Genomic DNA, 18082 nt, shown 5'->3' with positions numbered 1-18082 from the left:
TCCACCTCAATTAGTTCAAATGGAAAAGCAATTTATTTTAAAAGTATCTCAGAAAATCTCAGGAAGCATGGAAGGGCAAAGCATTAGGTTTAGAGGCTATCCATCTAAAGAAATACCAAAACCACTGCTGAAACTGGATCATGGATATCAAAATCCCAGCAACTCTACCTCCAATATCACCTGAAAAAAACATATTCTTAATGTATGTACTTTATTACATTGCTCTCTTCTGAATCAAAGTCACACACTGCGCCTCTCTTTGGTGGGCCAGATTTTTGTTTTTGTTTTTCTAGCTACAAGTAAGACTAAGAAATTGATGGTATAACTTCTCTCTTAAAGGGTGGGAACAGTACACAAATAAAATTATGGCAAATATCCCAAATATTGGAAGGTCATTAAAAAGCATATTTGCATGATGAAATAATGGGCTAGACTGATTTCCCACCATAGGAAAACCAAAAAAACAGGATATTATGTGTGAAATAATTACTTTAAACATTAAATAATACATTTCTAAATAACCTATATGTCAAGGAGGATACCACAAGGAAAACTGTAAAATATTATGAACTAAATAAACATAAAAGAATAGACCAAAATTTATGTCTATAATTAGAACAGTTCTTACAGGGAAATTTATGTTTTAAATGTTTATATTAAATATGAAGAAAATCTAAAATCAATGATTGAGGATTCTATGACTTAAAACGCTAGAAAAACAAGAACAAAGTAAAACCAAACTAGATAGAAAAAATAGAAAAAATTACTAAGATAGGAAATGGATAAATACAGAGAAAAATCATTAACACCCAAAGCAGTTTTTCTAAAAAGATCAACAAAATTATAAAAACACTCTAGATGGATCAATCAATGAATAAGAAAGAAGACAAAATCTGCCCATGACAGGAATTAAAGAAAAGCCATCACTGCAAATGTGACATACCCTAAAAACATTAAATATACATTATGATTAAATTTATTCAAAAAATTGACATCTTAAATGAATTGGAAAAAATCCTTGAAATGTATACATTTAAAACTTGATACCAGAAGACTTAAATTTAATATCCCTATAGTCATCGAGGATACTTAATTTGTAATTTAGAACCTTTCCACAAAGAAGATCTAGGCCCAGAAGGCATCATTGGTCAAGTCCATCAGAAACTCAAGGAAGAAAAAAATAGCAATCCTTCATTAAATCTTTTAGAAAAACAATAAACAAGGAACATATCCAAACTCATTACACTAAACTATGACAGTAAAACCAGACCAAGATGTTTCAGGAAGAAAAACTGACATCCAGCAATAATCTAAAGACACACACACAAAAAGTGCTTAACAAAAGATTCAGCAAGTAGAACCCAGCAATATAAAAAGGGGAATAAATACATTGGGACCACGTGAGTTTTAGCACTAAAATAGTGGTTTACCAATTTAAAAAATGTATCAATGCAATTCACCACATTAACAGAACAAAGGAGAAGAGACATATGATCATCTTAATAAAACACATGATCATCTTAATACATGTTGAAAGCATTTAATAAAATGCAATATCCATTCGTAATAAAAATTCTCATAAAACTAGAACCAGAGAGAAATTCTTCAACCTGTTCAGGGCATGTATCAAAAAACATGTAACTTCATGCTGCTGCATGAATGTTTTTGCCCTATAATTAGAAATAAAACAAGATGCCCACTCACTAGCTCTATTTAACATTCTACAGGAAGTGACAGCCAAGGGGGGAAAAAGGCCAGGGGTTTGGAGGGAAAGAGGATGAATAGGTGGAATACAGGGGATTTTAGGAGAGTGGAACTATTCCATACTGTAATAGATGCCTACCATTACATATTCATCCAAACTGTAGGAATTACAATGCATATCAATTGCAAAAAATATACCACACTTATGCAAGACGTTAATAATAGAGAAAAGTATGTGGGTGTTGGAAATTAGGGTGCACATGGGAACTCTCGGCTCGTTTTCTTGGTATACTCAAAACTGCTTTAAAAAATAAAATGTACTAATATATGTAAATAAATACATATAAATATATGTGTAAGAACATAAATACATATAAATGTAAAAATGGTGAATCTAGAAGAGTAGCTGATGTCACTTTACATTAGTCCACTTTTCAAAATTAGACATTGTATGAAATATAAGGACTATATGAAGCCTACAAAATAATATTTAAGATCCTATGAAATAAAATTGAAATAAGTTTAAAAGGCGTCTATTATCTTGGAAAAATCTAATCCTGTCATATTCCCTGCTTAAAAACATCTCCAGCTTCCCACTGTTCCTAGGATAAAGATGGAAAAGCTTAACATGGTGTGTGAGGCCCAGGATGGTCTTAGCACCTGCTTCTTCTTTCTCACCACCAGCCACTGGCTGGATTCCCATCACCATCATCCCTGTCTTTGGACTCAATAACACTTAACTATAACACGGGAGGAAACAACTCCTCCAAAGTTTTCTCTCCTCTGGGCCTTTGCACCTGCTGCTGGCTAAGAAGGACTGAGAAAAGGATCTTCACGCTGTCTCTTTTCTACTGTTCCCCTGTATCTCCATTTGGAAATTTTCTCTGTCCCCTGAGCTCGGGAACATGTTTCCTTAGGATCCAATGCTTAGTCCCACACAGCACTTAGTACATGGTATTGCAATCGTCTGCACACTTGTCCATGTTCTCCAATGTTCTGTAAACCTGAAAGCAGGACCTGTCTTCATTCCTCAGCCTCCAGTTCTGGGTCAGGCACATACTAATTATATTTTCAATAAGTGGGATATAAAAATGTGAAATTAAAAAGTCGTCCTAAGTGAGCCAGAAGATCACAGGCTATCACATGGATTGAATAATCTCAACGCAACAAATACCTTTTTCTCTGATTCCTCTGGTTCCGGGCATCTGCTGACCTCAGGCGTCAGAAAAGTTCCCACGAACTCTCCGAACGTTATACGTGCCTGTTCAGGCTAAGGTCACGCAGCGCGGACTCATTTCCCAGCGTGCCTCGGGTTGTGGGCCCGGAGCGCACGGGCGAGTCTCGGCGCTGCCTGTGAATTTAGCCATAGCGAAGGCAGAGAGCGAGCTGTTGCTGAGAGGGCCACATATCAGTGGCCAGGTGTTCACGCGGCCGCGTCATATTATCCTGGACTGCGAGGGCTCAGGAACCCTTCGTTCATCTGTTCGAAGCAGCCATTCGAGTGAAGTTGGAGCAGAACCTGAGCTGCGAGGTCTGGCGCTGACCAGTGAGAGCTGAGGGGCCACTCGATCCCATCAGCAGCAGGATGCATTTCCTCACTGCTATGGTGAGTTTTAGCTTCTGGGGACTGAAATGGTCCACCGTTACACTGTCCAAAATGCCGGCCAGGCTGGTCCACAGCTTGGCTCTGCAGCTGCGGAACCCCTGCCTGGTGGAGGGATTTATTAAGGGTGAGGGCCCCTGGCTTCATTCAGGCGTCCGTATTCATCAGTAATAGCATTGTATTAAGGCCAAAACTAACCTGAGGAAAGGCAGAAACATTAACCAGTGCTCTTAGCATGGACTATTCAGGAAGGACTACCCAGTTATCTGTGTTTAATGGTGACTAAGAAACCATCCTGACCTGAAGAGTTGGACACAATCCTTTATGTTAAAATGGAAAGTATTGTATGAGTTGCAGATAAATAACTAATTATATAGGTAAAATTTATACAGATTAGAAATAAAAGTTTTCATTCCAGATGACATTACTCTCTGTGTAGAAAAATCTCAATATATGTAGCAAACTAATTAGATCTAATAATAGAATATATCAGGTGCACAAAATTCAAGGTAATGTAGAGAACTTAATTGTTTTCCTATATTTAAGCAATGTACAGCTGAAGTTTGAAATTAAACGTCATTAGCAATAACACAAACATATTACTTTTTGAAAAAATATCTAGAAAAAATGTGTAATGTTTATACACTAAAACTACAAATCATTGCTAAGAGAAATTAAGTTTTCATTCTAAATTTATCTATATATTGAATCTTAAACCCAATCAGATTTTCAGAAGCCTGTGTTTTCTACAAGTGGACAAACTGAAACTGTAATATATATGGAAATTCAAGGAACATAGAATGGCCAAAACAATTCTGAAAGTAAAAATGTAGAAAGACACTACGTGATTTTAAGATTTACTGTAGTGCTAGAGTAATTTAAAGAGTGTGATATTTGTGTAATAATATGCAAATTTATAACTGGAACAGAATTGTCCAGAATTATACCCATAGGTTTGTGACCAAATGATTTTCAGCAAAGGTTCAGAATAATTCAACAGAGAAAGAATAGTGTTTTCAATAAATACAACAATTAATAATCTCAAGAATGAACTGTGTATCACATTATATAAAGTTAAACATGAAATTTATCATAGAACTAAAACTACAAAAAATTTCTAGATGAAAATATAGGAGATTAAATTTGTAAACTTGAGTTATAAGATTTCTTAGAAAGGAAACAAAAAGTATGAATGATTTAAAAATTGGTTAAAATCGAACTTAAAATTTAAAACTTCTGTTTTCAGAAGAGATTGTTAAAAAGTGAGAAGTCTCTTCCCAGTCTGGGAAAAAATGAAATTACATATAATATTCAGAGTATTGTGTATATACACACATGCATATAATATATGTATATATGTATGTTATGTAAATATATAATATACATGTATATGAGTATTGTGGTACTGTAAGATTGCATACGAATATGTATATATGTCTCATTTGAACACTCAATAACACAAAATGATCCAGTGAAGTTTGACAAAATGATAAATGTTTTGAACAGGCACTTCAACAAAGAAGATACGCAGTTGAAAATTAAGTACATAAAATGTTGTCAACCTCATTATTCATTAGGCAAATGTAAATTAAAACCACAATGGTAAGTTGATATGTCCACTAGAAGGGCTAAAATTTAGATACGCTAGCCAGGGTACAGAATAAGTCAAATTCATTAAAATATACAGCTAAAACAGATTATTTTATGAATTGCAGATAATATCTTGTTAAATCTGACTTAAACTTTCAAAGAAAGCAACATAATGCATCTCAAAAATAGTATGAGAACATAGGGAGACAGAAGAGGGCAAATCTAGTCAAGAAAGACTTCTCAGAGATGATGCTTGAGCAAGAAGTTAAGGATGACTAAGAGCTACCTAGCCAGGTAAAGAAGTAGGTGAGAGAGAGAGAAAATAATAGAAGCTAATTCATAAAGATCCTTGAATTATAAGCTGAAATTTTACATTGTCATGTATGTGATGGGCAATAACCAAATGATTTTAAATAGGAGACTGATTTAATTAGACTTTATTTGTGAATAAATTCTGGTTGCAATATGGAAGTCAAAATGAAATATGGGGAAACTATGTGAAAAATGTATATGTAAGGGGAAGATGAAGAGGACCTAAAACAAGACATTGGGTCTTACATGGGGGAAGACAGATGGAAGGTTGTGTGATTCTGCCACTAATGAGACAAAGAGTCAGAACATGAGTATGATCTCCAGATTAGATGATACCTTGATAATGGGGATGTTTCAAAGGTTGAGAAATATAGTGCTACAGTCATACTTGCATTAGGAAGTTAGAGAATCTAAGACATGGTGTTAAATATGCCAAATCCAAGCTGTGATATAATGAAGCATAGGCTGACACAGTTCCTTTATTCCTTCCCTACAAAATTACATTTTTTTTGTACTTTATGCCTCTTTAAAACCAATTTTGTCTTAGAAAGCTTTTTTTTTAATTGAGTTACTTTCTCCTCCCATCCTTACTCTTGACCTCCTTTTTCCTTCTTCTGTAATATTTATTTTAATATGTATAGTGACTGTGTATAATCATACACACAAGCATCAAATGACCTTTAGGAGCATGTGTAATTTGCAGGTCCTCTCTTCTTTATTTAGACTGCACATTTTCTGAGGTGACTAGCTTTAACTTGCTCCTTAATATGGTGACACTTGAAAATCCCAAAAAAATAGCTCATACTCTAGTGTATTAGAAGGCCCAATTAGCTTCTCCATATTTAGACTGGATAATCATATTTTGTTGTCAGTGCTACTGTGCTGTTTTGTTGTTTATCCATTACAAAGACTCTCTTATTTTGTTTAAGACTGAGTCCTTTTAAAGCTAATTTAACTTCTGTCAGCTATCAGGCAAAGGAAGAGACAAAAGATAGTATTTAACTGCACCACTTTTGGTATTGATTTTGAGCTAAAAGGTGCACATAAAATTGTTAAAACTCTTCTTAGGCTTCTTGAAATAAGTAAAAAAAATCCTTTCCATGTGGTGAAAATATTTTACAGAAGAATCACTTCACTTTCTAGTAAACAATTCAAACTATATATTGTGACAGTTATCAATGGATAAAAATTAATTAGCAGTTAAGAAAAATGAATAAATTGTATGAATGGACACCTGGTATGTATGTATTGTTCTATATAAGCTTAGTAATAGCACAAGATAAAGATGTTTTCACATTTGTTAGAATATGTTCTAGTTGAGTATGTTAAGTTATAAAGCAAATAAAACGTTAGGAACTTACAATATTTTTAATTATTTAAAAAATTATTGCAAATTTGCCAAAACTATTTGAGCCTAATATGCTCTCCAGATTGTAGAAGTTCATGGACTACTGGAAATTGTAGATTTCACTTCTCTTGGAAAAGAAAAATATTCATTTAGAGCAAAACACACATATGCATACCCCCACCCCCTGAGAACCATTTCACATCTAATAGAATGGCTAAAATGAAAAAGATTAAAAACACAAAATGTTTATACAAATGTGGAATTTAATTTGCTGGTGGGGAAGGTAAAATATTGAAACTAGTTCAATAAACTTTCAGAATCATTTAGCAGTTTCCTACAAAATTAAGCATGAATTAACTCCATGGTCCAGTAATTCTGTTCCTAGCTATTTCCCAAAGAAAAATGAAAGTTATTTCCACAAAGGCACTTGTACAAAAATGTTATAAAAGTGTTGTATATAATAACAAAGTAAAATAAGAATAAAAACAATCCAAATGCCAATCCATAAAAAGATAAAACAACTATGATGTATTCATTCAATGAAGTAGTACCCAGCAATAAAAAAGGAATATAGTAGACATACATGCAGTAGTGAAGACATTAGTGAAAGAAGCTAGACACACACACACAAACACATGTACAATCAAGACAGTGTGAAATGAAAATTCCATATAAGTATATGAAAGGGGAAAGTTGAATTTTCTGGAGTGAGGGAAATGTTTTATATTTTATTTGGGATGGTGATCACATTTGTAAAACCTCATCTTAAAAACTGTGCATTGTATTATATATATAAAATTTGCCTCTCTCTCCCTTTTTCTTTTTTTCTTTCTTTCTTTCTTTCTTTTTTTTTTTTTTTTAGGGCTGCACCTGCGGCATCTGGAAGTTCTCAAGTTGAATTGGAGTCACAACTGCTGCCCTAACCACAGCCACAGCAACACGGGATCTGAGCTGCATCTGTAACCTACACAACAGCTCATGGCGATGCCATATCCTTAACCCACTGAGCTAGGCTGAGGATCGAACCTGCAGTCCTCAGGGATCCTCTTCGTGTTCGTTAACTGCTGAGCCAAGAAGGGAACTCTGCCTCTACTTTTTTTAAGAAAGAAAAAACTACTGAGTAAACCAGACATATTGGCTTATCTCTGTCGTTTGAGGTACTAAAACTACCTCATTCCAAAATAGATGATGATTCCACTTGGAGACAGAATCCATTGCTCTGAGTTAATTTCCGCCTATGTTGGAAGCTTTTAGAGCATCAAAACCAGGTCTCTAGGTGTCAGTGGCCTTAGTTCAAGGCTCTTGGGGAAGAATTGAAAGAGTTGAACTGGAACTGGTAGCAGAGGAGGGAAGTTACTGGAGATGTTGGCTAAGAAAGAGCTAGAGGATGAAGATGAGATGAGTGGTAAGGCATTTTCTCTTGTTTCAAAATTATGAAGTTTGGATCCAAGTGATATTATGTGAATCGTCTGATTTTCTTGTTTTAAAATTTATATATGCAGTATGCAACATAGAAGCAATCGGTATTGTAGGAAGAATGTGGAATAAATACAAAAAGTAGACTTCCTAAGTGTATTGCTTAGTAGTGTTTGAACTTTGGGCAAGGAATCTGCTCTTTCTGCTTCTTTTATTTTATTTTCAAAATAGATTGCTTGAACTAGAAGGCTTCAAAGTTCTTACAACTCTCAAAATTTTTGTAAAATAAAATAGTAGAAGGAACACATGAACCATAATTATAGACTCACATCGTAAATACTATTAGGAAGAATAAAGACAGAATCAACTGTCTAATGACAAAAATCCTATGGCAACACTTGGATATATTTATTTGACAGAGTGGGCTTATATAAAATCAATCTGTACTTATGGAAAGATAACAAATTGGACATGGAGGCATTCATAATACATTATAATTATTTTTATGGCTGGCTGAGATAATCCCTTATCTATAATTGATTAGATAGGTGACAGACTGATACATGAGGTATTCCTAATGCATATACTCTTCCACACTTCATTGATTTTCCTGACTCCAGATTTTTATCCGTAAACAAGGGTCTACAGTGAGCCAGAAAAGGCTTTATTTATTGTTTTCTTTGTAGAGTTTTCAAATAAAGGGGGCAGATCTGAGTTGAAAGAGTAAAGTATAGTCATTTATATATCAATTTAAATGAGAGTAAGAGAGCAACATGAGAAATTTTAGAAGAAAAGTGGAGAATGTTTTTTTCCACTGAGATTTTTCTAAAGGATGTTGTAACTTAAGACAGTAAAGGAAGCCCAGACCCATTCCAAAGGAAGCAGCACACAGTATTCTTCAAAATTATCTAGCCAGCAGCCTGGACCTTCCCTGATTTCAACTCTTGCTATTCATTTGAGGTCAGTTATTCTCTGGGTACTGTGAAAGGGTTCAACACTTTAAAAATCCCTTCTCCTTATGAAACCAAGAAGAAAAATAATCAACTTTTTTTTTAAATAATACAGAAACATTCATGTTAAATTTTGTGCTTTGTTTTTGTTGTATGTTATAATTAGATGCATTAGAAAACTGCAAAGTGGGGAGTTCCTGTTGTGGCGCAGCAGAAACAAATCTGGCTAGTATCTGTGAGGATGTGGGTGAATCCCTGGCCTTCTGCAGTGGGTTAAGGATCCAGCGTTGGCCATGAGCTGTGGTGTAGGTCACAGATGCAGCTTGGATTCCAAGTTGCTGTGGCTGTGGCATTGGCTGGCAGCTGTAGTTCCAGTTGGATCCTTAGTCTGGGAACGTCCAAATGCTGTAGGTGTGGCCCTGAAAAGCAAAAAATAAAAATAAAATAAAATAAAATAAAATAAAATAAAATAAAATAAAATAAAATAAAATAAAATAAAATAAAATAAAATAAAAAAAGAAAACTGAGAAGTACGAAAAAAACAGTAATACTAACTGGAAGATTTGACTTGGGTAGCTTAATGGATAAATGTGCCTTTTTATCCATATGTGGCTTTCAGTTAAATATAAGAAAGTAGATTTTTACTCAAAGTGTTCCAAAGACGGGGTAAACTACTTCAAAAAATAACAGATATCAAAGCATGAACTGGGTGATCACATCCTTATGAAGTTGTACAGGGGACTCAGCTTAGGTTGTTGTTTAAAATAAGCTAGAGAGAAATAAATTGACTTTTAAATGGTACAGAGGTAAGTTAATATGCATTGACAAATGAGAAACATTTTTTAAAAAGAGAAAAGCATGGATGCACAAAGCCCTTCAGTTCCAGAATGATATTTCAAGAAAGGTCTGTGACATAATTTTATATATACTAATTTAAATATATAATTTATATGTACATACACATCTGTGACATATAATTTCATATATATATATTATATTCAGATATGTAGATGCATATAATATATAAAAGTTCATAGGTCATGAACTTAATGTAATGAATGAATATGGTTATGAAGAAGCCATACTCACCTTATACCATTAATATATAGTGAATTTATCTTTTCTGTATGTAATAATTTTCTTTATATTTGAAAGGGTTTTTTTCTCAGTTAGACTTCATAGTCATTTAAGGAAAATTGTATTTTTTAATGATTTGGGGGAATTTAAAATCAATCAGTGTCTCTGAAACTATTTCCCCTTAGAATCAATAAGTACTCAATTTTAATGATATTCAAAGAAAAATTGGGGCAACAAGGTTAGGTAAAGTTCAGATCACATATTATCAAGCAAATGGCAGGAAAACATGAAATAAGGTAGTAGAATGAAATGATCATTGTTTCTAGAATAAATGGCATAAAACTAGTTATGTTTAAATCTGGCTTTTCACTATCTACTTGCATGACCCCAGACAAATGCCTTCATCCATCAGAGCATCCATTTTAATGTCTAATTAGGATTATAACAACTAGAGCTGTTCTGAAGTTTATAGCAAATTTTTGAGAAAAGCTCCACATGATCAAATTACAAACAAATATTAGCTACTTAAATTAATAGTGATATTAACTTAAATCTATCAATAGCATGAGAATTTTAGAGTGCTGGTAATTCTGAAGAATCTGAAGAATGAAATATACTCACATTCTTTTTCCTTCATTCAGAATTTAGAGGGAATTGTGTTTAAATCATCTGTGCCACTGCTTATTCTAGTCATGTTTGTTTATTTGAATTTACTATCTTTGTCCTTGGAGTATTTAATTAGCTAACTTAATTACTGGTGAAACAGTGGGAAAAAATCAGCTATCTGAACCATGTAAATGGAGGAAGAGTTGTTTGGAAAATCTCAACTACTCCAGGTGAATGGAGTAGTGAATAGTGTACAAATAAAATAGCGCTGGTCTCTGTCTCACTACTACCCCTTCCCCCCCAAAATAGGAGGTTTTTTTGTTTTACTTTGTTCGGTTCTATTCCTTTTATTCCTCTTTTGAGCTCATACTATTGTTTTGGACATGAGCATAAGACAAAATACAATTATAAATGTTTCAAATGATAATAAACTGAGAATTTTTCCATCAATAAACATAAACTTCCTATTTTCCTTAATGGTAGGTTATTCATCCAGAATCAATAAGTCTTTCAAGTTAGAATTTTTTTTCTTTTTTTCTTTTCTATATATGTGAATAACTGTACTTCTGAAAGATATTAGTGCTTATTAGAAAATATTGCTGTGGCTATGGCATAAGCAGCTACAGCTCCAATTCGACCCCTAGCCTGGGAACCTCCATATGCTGCAGGTGCGGGCATAAAAAGCAAACAAAACAAAAGAAAAAAAAGAAAATAACAGAATCATCTCTTGTAAATCTCAAAAATTGTGATGCTGGCAATTTAAGAATCCATATTTGTAGCCCATTGTTGACCTCTTCTAGAAGATGGAAGTTTCCCCTCACTGGGAGCTATTGCTAGGCTAACATCAGCAACAAATCAGTATATCTTTCTATGTCAGCTATGTAGGAAATTTCTAAATCATTGGCAAAATAATATGCAGTAATCTACTGACTGAAATATCAGACTTGAAGCAGATAGACATAGTGAAAATATTTCTAAATACAATAAAAATGGAGAGATTGTGTTTCTCAAAGAAAGCTCATGAAGTCATCTATTCATCTCAGCACAATCAATTTAACAACTTTAATTTAGGCCTAAAGATTATTGCCTGTGTATATTGCTTGGTTATTTATGATGCAATTAGTTTTATGTTTCAATATATATAGCAATAAATGTCTCCCAAGGTTTGCTTATTCTTTTATCTGACACAGATTTGTCAAGCTTAGAGGTTTTAGTATGGAGTGATTTATTTGTTTTAATATTTTTAATGACTGATATGGTCCAGATGTTTATAGTTCTGCAGTTTTAAATGTTTCACAAAGGAAATAATATGGGAGTAGCTATGAAAGGATATAATGCTGAGTTGCAATTTAAAACTATGGAAAATTTTGCTTTTGATCTACAAATGGTAAAGACACTTATCACCTGATAATATGTTCATATTTAATTCAATAGAACTTAAGATCCATTAATTATTTGTATGTCTTTATCTGATATTATCACTTTCCATTCTCATTTATTTTTCCTATCAGAGGTTAATGTAAGTTTTGATTATAGTCTTATTATATGTAGACTAAATGTTATATGTAGGAGAATTATTCATTCATCCATTTAACAAATATATACTGTGTACCTTCTATGCACCAGGCATAGAAATTATGTACTATGACTATTTTATACTTTTTCAAACTTCTTTAAGCTATTCTAGAACACTTGAATTTCCAAATAAATGTTATAATTTATCAATTTCTGCACACACACACGCACACGCACACGCACACACACACACACATGAAAAACCTATCAGGATTTTGACTGAGGTTGAGTGAAGTCTATAATTAACTTGAGGAAAATTTTCATCTTGAAAATACTGAATCTTTAAGTTCATGTGTCTTATATGTGTTTTTCATTTTACAGTTATAAAAATATACTAAACATGCGAAACTTGTTCAAAAGCTTTTGTTTTTTTATCCCTTATGATTTATTACAAAATATCACACTGTCTACAAATAGAAGTACTTTTATTCTTTCCATTTTAATATGTATGACTTTTATTTTTCTTGCTTCGTTGCATCAGCTACAACATTCAGTACAATGTTGAACAGAATTGGTGAAATGTTTTTTGCCTTGTTCTAGATTTAGATGACAAACATTGTCTTTCACAATGAGGCATAATCCTATCTGCAAGTTTTCCTTGGGTGCCTTTTTCATATTGAGAAAGTTTTCTTCTGTTTGTAATTTGCTCTTTTTTAAATTATTATCCCGAGAAGTGGACCTAAAAGAGGAGAAACAGGAAGAAGTGAGTTAGAGATTGTGGAACTGAAGCCTATTTTTTATGGTTGCATTTACTGTAGTTTCTAAGCATTCTCAGTTTGGCTGAACTTATGTTTTAAGCTAGCATTCCCCTATTTAAATTCTTTCACTCATATCTCACCACTGAAGGAAAAGTCAATTCACTTAGTGTGGTACTTATTTCTCTTAATAGAATGAGCTCTGCTTCCAGCTTCCTGTTCTTAATCTTCTCTTATCCTGCATGATCTTCTATGCTCTTGACAGTTGAAGGATGTGTGTTTTCTAAAACATACAATAGCAGGCACCTCTGTTTATAACTGCTATTCCTTTGTCTGGAATATTTTTTAAGTTTGTACTATGTGGGGGAATGTCCACACACTTTTTTGAATCATCTCTATGAACCAGTCTCAAATCTGTCACACTTCTTTATAAACATTAGTCTCAGAAAACAGTGTACAAATACTATTTGTTCTGTTGCTTGACCATCTTCTCCCCACCCCCAACACACACTGGGCCATGAGCTTCTTAAAGGCATGGATTTTCTGGGTGCTGTGTTTGTATACCAAAGCCTTAACTTTGGTAAGTTAAGCTGTGTAACAGGTGACATATGCTAACAGTTTTGAATGAGTTCTTGAAGGAAGCAGCTTATCTAGATTGACCAAGGCTAGGCTCAAGCATCTTGACAAAGAGTCAATTTGAGTTGAGTTATCCTGGTATTTATATATAAAAAATGCCTGAATAATTTCTTAACTTTGGAATTTATGAACATATTTAGTATAAATATATGACTATTAATTTTGGAACAAGAATGAAATGTTTTGCAACACATTACTAAGATAGTGTTAATTAACACAATTATTTACACAGGGATTTGGAAACAAGTTCCATCGCTTTCTCTTCAATGATCTAACTAGGTTCAATAAATAATTTCTATAGTTTTGAATTCACCTATAAAACTTTTCAGCTATATGAATTTCAGGAATAAATTCAATCCTTATTCAGACCTAGAGGATATATTCATTGATATTCGTAGGCATCAACAGGAAGTTGACTTTATCCTATTTCCTACTTTCTCTCTAATAGCTCTCTGAAGAAAACACATTCTCTACTCTGACTTAAGTCAAAGTAATCTAGTGGCAAACTATGCAGGATAATTTTTTTAGGAATATGGTTGTGAAAAGGAATGAAAACTGAGAGCTATCTGCTTTTGTTTCAGGGTGTCAAACGGGGTAAAATATAATAGCTGCCTATACAAAACTGACAAATAAAAGGGTGAAAGGAGACTGGAGTATGACTTTGATGGATGTATCATGTGGGAGGAGTGAGTTTTCTGACATGCAAAAAATGAAGTCTCTGCTTTGTTGAGAGATGTGCTCTGTAAGAACTTGCTTACATTTCAGCTCAAGTCCCATCTGAGCTTGAAATTTTGCTCTCTTTGGGGCCAGTCTCTTCTGCCCAGCTGTTGAGTTACGGGTATATCTCTTGATCTTGACATATATATGTGGCACATTTCTTATAGATATGATTTGTACATTTTAAAATTTCATGGAGTCTCTAATCAAATTCTGCTGTAGCTAACAGAGGTTTTTTTTTCGTTTTGCTTTTTTTCAAAAAAGACCACTTTATTCTTAAATACTGCCACTTTATTTTTATTTATCTTTTTAAAATTTAATTAATTAATTAATTATTATGGCCACACCCCTGGCATATGGAAGTTCCCAGGATTGAATCCAGCCCACAGCTGTGACCTACACCACTGCTGTGACAACACCAGGTTCTTTAACCCACTGTGCTAGGCCAGAATTTGAACTAATGCCTCTGCAGTGACCCAAGTCATTGTAGATGGATTCTTAACCCACTGTGCCACACTAGGAACTCCACTGCCACTTTATTTTAATGAGAGTCAAGGATTGGTTGTCTAGGAAACCCATGTCAGGTTATCATAGGCATCAATTTTATTGATAGCTTCAAATATTTGTCTAACACTAAGGTACCCATAAGCACTTTCAGAGTCACACAGAAATCTCTTTTTGAATATCATTGACCCCCATGACACAAATTATACTTTTTACTTATTTTGTTTTCATGTACTCAGTTTTCCTCTTTAAATTTCAACCTAGGGACATTCGCTCCACTGTAATAAAATGAGGCTATATGCAGAAGTGCCTGAACAAGGTTTTGTGTTTTTCCCCCCTTTTTATTGCCTTGTTATTTTCTTAAATAATTAAGATTATAAAGACTAGATGAGAGATATTGCAAGACAGAAAACTCCATTTTAAATTTGTGATACAAGGATTTCCCGTCGTGGCACAGTGGAAACGAATCCGACTAGGTTGCGGGTTCGATCCCTGGCCTTGGCCTCACTTAGTGGGTTGGGGATCTGGCATTGCTGTGAACTGTGGTGTAGGTCGAAGAGGTGGCTCAGATCCCATGTTGCTGTGGCTGTGGTGGAGGCTGGCAGCTGTAGCTCCTATTAGACCCTTAGCCTGGGAACCTCCATATGCCGCGGGTGCAGCCCTAAAAAGACAAAAGACAGAAAAAAAAATTTGTGATAGAAGATTATAAAATATAAACACTTAAAAATTGATACAAGTTTAAGTCTAGTCTTATAAAATTTTGGAAAGAAAACAATATAAAACAGAAAGTAACATCAGTGTATAGATGACCAAAACACTAACAATTTTTTCTTCACAGATGAATCATCTCTAAATAGTCTTAAGAACAGTGCTTCTCTTGATCATCAGTAATCATTGGCCAGTAGTTCCTGCTGTGGTACAGTGGGTTAAGAATCCAACTGCGGCAGTCCAGGCAGGTCACAGCAGAGGTGCAGATTTAATTCCCAGCAGCGCAGTTTAAGGATCCAGCCTAGCTGCAGGCATGGCACAGGTCACAGCTGTGGCTCAGATTCAGCCCCTGGCCCAGGAACTTCCATATGCCATAAGTGTGGCCATTGAAAAAAAAAAAATGTAGGCCAGGAAAATATCTGTACAGAAGCATAGCCACTATGTGAATATTGGCAGTCTGGTGGAGGGATAGCAGTAGACTTCATTGTTTACAGACAGTCACTTGGACAATTTATCATTTGCTATGTTTCTAATAATCTGATAACAAACTCTGTTTATCCAAACCTGTTTTCAGGATTCTAAACACTGAGTTATGGGTGCAGTGTATGTCATTAATAAAATAGGAAACTTGTAAAACAATGCTGATACTGGCTCAGCATTGCCTAACATTGCAAGAAAATAGTGTTAATACTGGTCCGAAACTGGGTTTTAATACAGTCAAACTCTGGAGGGCAGTATTTCTCAAAATTTTGTCCAAGATGATCTGAAGAATTAAATAAAATGCAGTTTTCTAAGCCCCAGTGTAGAACTTCTACACTAGAATCTCTGAGGGAACAGGGTGAAGAACAGGAAATCTGATATATGCTTTTAAGTATCTCCCCAAGAAAATTTCCTCACACTAAATGTTTTTTGAAACATTGTTCAAATATATATTCTAAGTGAGTAATACAAGTTATTCTTGAATTTCTTCTTTAAGTTTCATAACCCTAGATTCAGTGTCTCCAAATCCAGTGATTTGTAGCACTTCAAAGTTACTAATACCTGTTCTTACTTATCAACACCAACAACATGCTGGAACTCAGACTCTCCTTATTTCTAAGTGACAAGTCTGCACAATTTAATATAGTAGTGACTATCCACATATAGCTATTGAGTACTTGGAAAAGTGTGACCAGTAAATGATTTTAATTCTATTTCATTTAAATTAGTTTAAATATATTTCATAAATAAATACATAATTCATATTTTGGGAAATGTTTAAGTGTGAAACATTTGGAAACATGAATTTACTTTTTCAAGTGATAATTTTATGAAATCTCAATGTAAATCAAGTATTTCATATGGAAATTCAGCATCCAAATGGAGATGTGTTAGTTAAAAAAAGCAGCACATCTCAAAGATTTAGTATTCAAAAAGGAAAGTAAAATATCTCAGTAACTTAGTATTATTTACAAGCTAAAATGGTAACATAGATATTGAGTTAAGTAAAATGTATATTAACTCAACTTTACCTATTGCTTTTTGTGTTTTTATTGTGGCTTTCAGGAAAAAATTTAAATTATATGCTTGATTTTCCTTATATTTCTGTTGGAGAGCACTGTCCTAGTGTGAAGAAGCAGATATCATTAAGTATGAGCAGAACCACGCTAACCACTACTAAAAGAAACATGTTTCAGAAAAGCAAAGGAAAGTCTAGGTAAGGGGTAAGAGAAAGAAGAGATGGAAGGCAACACAGGGCTGGTAGGCAGAAAAGTCAAAATCCTGTGAATGGGCTGATCCACATTTTAACATCACATTTTAACCTAATGAAATAAACAAATCATAGTATCAGATTTGTTTTCCTAACTATTCCTTAAGAATTTTTCCTAAGTAATCGTAGTATCAGATTTGTTTTCCTAACTATTCCTTAAGAATTTTTCCTTAGTAAATAGCTTTTGTTTTCCCCCCCCCCCACAAGACTGACACCCAGGAATAATAATTAAGAAATCAAAGAAGTGCATAATTAAGAACGACTTTCTTTACAGAGTAAGATATAGGCAATGTTCCAGTCATCCAATTTTATAATTAATGTCATAATTGAAAATTCTGCTTAAGAAATACCATGCTCATTATTGTCCTTCATTTTTATATAAAATTAAAGATAAAATTATATAAAATTAAAGATAACAGTCATATAAAGATAGCTAATATAAAATTAAAGATAACAGTCGTTTAAAGATAACAGTCTGAGGGAGGGTAAAAAGTTGAGAGGAGGACTAGTGCAATAGAAGATACTCAATATATGTTAAAATCATGAGAATTGCTTTCTTTTCTTATTTCACACCTCTCTTCCCTTTTTTACCATGCCCATCTCTTCCTTTTCTTTCTTGAGCCATCCAGTTTTAAGACCTTTAGGTAAGGGGCCAAGCAAAAAAGTAACCTCTACTCAATGGAAAAGAGTCATGGTGGACAAAAGCAGGGTTCAGAGCCCTACAGATGAGGAAGGCATTCACATGGGAGAGAAATGGGAGTAAGGAATGGAAGTCCCAGCGAAGAAGGAGGGCATTGCAGGATGGGACACAGAACCTAAGTGAGGTAAGGCTGGAATCTAAGCCCTTGGCTGGGGGCCTGAGTTTAGAGAAAAGACAGAGTTTTCTTTGTG

The 18082-nt window shown here is 34.0% G+C and overlaps 1 protein-coding gene across 6 annotated transcripts in view; it reads left to right on the top strand.

Moving 5' to 3' along the window:
* The first annotated feature begins 3004 nt into the window (after positions 1-3004).
* Positions 3005-18082, top strand: part of ANO3 (anoctamin 3) — a 483543-nt gene continuing 468465 nt past the window's right edge. For all 6 annotated transcript variants that reach the window (XM_085011613.1, XM_085011611.1, XM_085011612.1 and 3 more), the window contains exon 1: positions 3005-3310. The gene's annotated coding sequence lies outside the window, so the exon portion shown is untranslated. The remainder of the gene's footprint in view (positions 3311-18082) is intronic.

This window comes from Sus scrofa, chromosome 2, assembly GCF_054392235.1.
Source record: "Sus scrofa isolate SSC_HxYL_T2T_F1_AM1 chromosome 2, Sscrofa_HxYL_maternal_Yorkshire_Landrace_v2.0, whole genome shotgun sequence".
Lineage (NCBI taxonomy): Eukaryota > Metazoa > Chordata > Mammalia > Artiodactyla > Suidae > Sus > Sus scrofa.
This window is presented reverse-complemented; position numbering and strand designations above follow the sequence as displayed.